Here is a 4,397-nt window from a genome sequence, read left to right on the forward strand (position 1 = left end):
CTGATGGGAGTGATGGTTTTGTTGTGTTTACCGATGCCTCAAGAGTTGGCTTGGGTGCTATCTTGATGCAGCACGGGAAGCCTGTGGTGTATGCCTCGCGCCAGCTCAAGGTCCACGAGCTGAACTACCCCACCCATGATCTAGAGCTAACAGCAGTTGTCTTCGCACTGAAGGTGTGGAGGCATTATCTTTATGGGGTTAGGTTCGATCTCTTCTCGGACTATAAGAGCTTGAAGTATTTATTTTCATAGTCCAAGTTGAACATGCGATAAAGGCAATGGATGGAATTATTAAAGGATTATGACTTCGACCTTCAGTACCACCCGGGTAAGGCGAACGTGGTGTCGGATGTGCTCAACCGTCAGCCACGAGGCTTGGTGGCACAGATGATGGTTCGAGAGTGGCAGATGCTCAAGGATGTTTCAGAGTTCGACTTTGAGTTCGGTCTGCATTCTTCTATGGTTCAGCTTTCTAGCTTGTCGATTCAACCCTCTTTGGTAGCTAAGGTGATCGAGGCTCAGTATACGGATGAGTCACTTCAGGAGTACCAAGCAGAGGCAGCATCCGTGGAGCAGTCAAACTGGCAGATTGGTTCCAACAGTGGATTACGCTTTAGAGGCCGATTGTGTGTCCCGGACGTGCTAGAGTTGTGTCATGATCTAATGACCGAGGCACACCAATCGAGACTTAACATCCACCTGGGCTCTACAAAGATGTATAGAGATATGAGGAGGCAGTACTTTTGGTCAGGGATGAAACACCAGATTGCTAACTTCGTGACCGAGTGTGACACTTTCCAACTTGTCAAGGCCGATCACCAGAGACCTCCTGGTCCCTTGCAGCCGTTGAGCATTCCAATGTGGAAGTGGGAGCATCTGTCGATGGATTTCATTACAGGTTTGCCGAGGACTTAGTGCAGTCACGATACCATCTGGGTTGTCATCGATCATCTGATAAAGTCAGCACATTTCATTCTGATGCATGCTTCTTGGACTATGGACCGGTTGGCGAGGATCTTCATTGAGGAGATAGTGAGACTGCACAGCATTCCGGTTTCGATCGTATCTAACCCAGACCCCAGATTTACATCTCAGTTTTGAAAGAGTTTCTAGTAGGTGATGGGGACCACTTTGCATCTCAGTATCACTTATCATTCGCAGACGAATGGGTAGACCGAAAGGGTCAACCAGATCCTTGAGGATATGCTCAGAGCCTGTGTGATTGACTTTGTGGGCAGTTGGGACGAGCATTTACGCCTTGCCGAGTTTGCATACAACAACAGTTATCAGGCGACTATCAGCATGACTCCTTTTAAGGCACTTTATCGTAGACCATGTAGATCTCTTAGCTGTTAGACTGAGGTTGGAGAGCGTCGTCTCCTAGGTCCCAAGCTTGTGCAGCAGACGTCAGAGATTGTGGATATTATCAAGCAAAGGATGCAACAGCTCAGAGCCGGCAGAAGATTTTTGCTAATCGTCGTCATCTACCCCCTTGAGTTTGTAGTTGGGGACATGATATATCTCTAGGTCTCGCTTATGAAGGGCGTGGTTCGATTTGGAGCGAAGGGCAAGCTTGCCCCGAGATTTATTAGACCTTTCAAGATTATCGAGCGCGTGGGCACTGTGGCCTACAGGCTTGCCTTACCTTCAGAGTTGTCTGGGATCCACGATGTGTTTCATGTATCTATGTTGAGGAAGTGTGGGTCAAACATCATTTCAGTAATTGATTGGCAGCCCCTTGAGGTCCGTGAGGATGCTTCCTATATTGAGTAGCCGATTCATATTCTTGATCGGAAGGAGTAGGTTCTCAGGAACAAGGTCATTTCCCTAGTAAAGGTATAGTGGAGTCATCATTTGAAGGCTGAGGCATCTTGGGAACGCGAAACCGAGATTAGAGAGCGTTATCCCCATTTGTTTGATGCTTGATTGCTATATGACTCTATGTATTGTCTTCTCTTATGATTGTTGATTGATATATATGATGATGTTTCTTCATTCCATTTTGTCCTGAATTTGGTAAATTTTGAGGATAAAATTTTTTTGTTGGTGGGGAGAGCTGTAAGACCCTAACCCAATTATACACAATGTTCCTTAAGGTCATGCGGTCCTACCGGTCGAATTTCAACGACCCGCAACCTACGGTTAGCGTTTGCGGTCGTCCCCAAGTTCGATCACATCGACCTGACTGGAATCAACCCGAAACCTATGTCATCTTGTCCATATCGGCGCCTCAGTTCCAACGCCACATCCCGTGCGTGAATCCGACGTGTACATCAGGAGTTATGGGCATTGTTCGATTTGGGCCATTGATATGTGATTGATGGACCCCACCATGGCCTTGCATGTTCTCCCATGCAATGATGTCATGCTTAGGCTGGATTTTTAAAAAGTCTACTAGCCTATGAACCTTGTTTGTAACTCCCTACCCTCATGATTGCATTTCTCTACCCTAGGTGAGAGAAGCAATCATGACTTGCCTTAAAACTCTCCCTCTCTCTCTCTCTCCTTCCCTTCATTTCTCTCTCTCTCTTCTCTTCTCTCCCTAACAACTCCCTAAACCGTCCCACCACTCCTCCATTTTCCAGCCCCTTCTCCCTCTAATCCCCTCTAATCTACCGATCATCAACCAATCTCAACCATTGAACCATGATCGTTGAAGCTTCTTGATACTACTGGTGTAGCTTTAGAGTTGTTTTGATAGGTGGCTGTGCTTACATTCTAAAATTTCAAATTTCTTTTATTTCCTTCTTGATCTTCCTTCTTCTTCCATTGATGGAGCTTGTGGGACCCATCAAGTGATGATGGTGGCCCCAAGACTCCATAGATATGGCTTTTAGCCTATCCTACATTGCATGCATGTGCATACAAGGGACCATTCTCTATAGATCCCTTCATGATCCTTTCTTCCTTAGATCAGGGATCTTTGGGTCATCTAGACCCTTGATCCTTGGTGGAGATTGGATCTCCACCATAGATCTCAATAGATAGCCTTGATTATGTAGATTGTACATCTTATGGTAATGAAATGTTTATGTATGTGTGTGATGAATGGAAGGGCCTCATTGAGGCAGAGACCCTTCTCTTGTGGCCGTTTGCTTCTTCTTTTCTTGTTAAAAGTTTCTGATCATGAGTGTGTGGCCCACCTTATGGACCAACAAGATCCAAACCGTCCATAGAGGAAGGACATTTTTCACAGTCCATCCCTTGGACGTGTGGCCCCTAAATTCACTAAAATGGGGTGATGCAAGGATGATTTGGATGATGGGATGGTTTGGATGTTTGTGGGGCTTACTTGGGTGGACCACACCATGATTTTCTGGGGTTAAATCCTCATTTAAATAATGTTTGCAATTTATTTTTATCAGACATATGTTGCTGTCCAGACTGTCTGGACATATTTTGGGCCATCTTGGGGCCTAATTTTTGGTCATTTGGTGGGGATGTTGATACCATCCAATCTGTGATTCTTGAAGGTGTATGTCCCACTTATAAGCCTGTTAAATTTCAGCCCCAACTGACCACATTTAAGCCTCCAAAAGAATGGGCCAACATGGGTGTTCAACCAGATTTCTGCTATAATTTCCAGCAATACAAGCTGTTGTAACTCATAATTTAAAAATATTTTAGCTAATGGTGGGCCACCTTTCTAGGTCCCACCTTGTTCTAGACTTGATAAGGGACCTTGGCCCCCAACTTCAGAATTTTTGGAGACCCTGGACCCACTCCTTTGGAGAGCCCAAATTGGTACAGCAACATGAATATTGCTGGAATTTTTTTACATTGCTGTATTTTTGTGTTTGTGAAGATAATTGGGCCCAGCCCATTTGAGATTTTGTGTATATCTGTGGGGTCCACCTTGTGATGATCCAAAGGCCACAAGGGGCCATTTTTGTGGGGCCAACCAACTGGACCAGCCATCCATGATGGACGTCCAGCTGGTGGATGTCCACCATGGGCTAGCCGTCCTTGGCCACCCCACCATGATGTATGTCTTTCATCCACGCCATCTCTCTATATTTGTGGGGCCCATGTGGACTGGGTCCACCCTAGGTGGACGTCCCATGTGGGGCCCTCTTGGGATATGAGAGACCACCTTGTTGCATGTGTATGGGGCCCAGGCCATCCATACCTTAGACCGCCCAGGCCTGGGACCACTTTTCTAGGTGACAAATTCCCTATTTCCAAAATGGTGGAGTCCCTATGATGTATTGATGGATACTATGGGAGTAACTCTCAAGTATTTTGACATGTTTCTAGGCCTCAATATGCCAAGAATATTTGGTGGACTAAAAGTCTAGCCATGGCCATTTAAATACACAATGTATGGCTGAATTTTTATTGAAATTGGGTGCCCACTACATTGATAAATTAGGTACTTGTTCCTCACCTATACCTTAG

Source organism: Magnolia sinica, chromosome 18 (genome assembly GCF_029962835.1).
Source record: "Magnolia sinica isolate HGM2019 chromosome 18, MsV1, whole genome shotgun sequence".
NCBI lineage: Eukaryota > Viridiplantae > Streptophyta > Magnoliopsida > Magnoliales > Magnoliaceae > Magnolia > Magnolia sinica.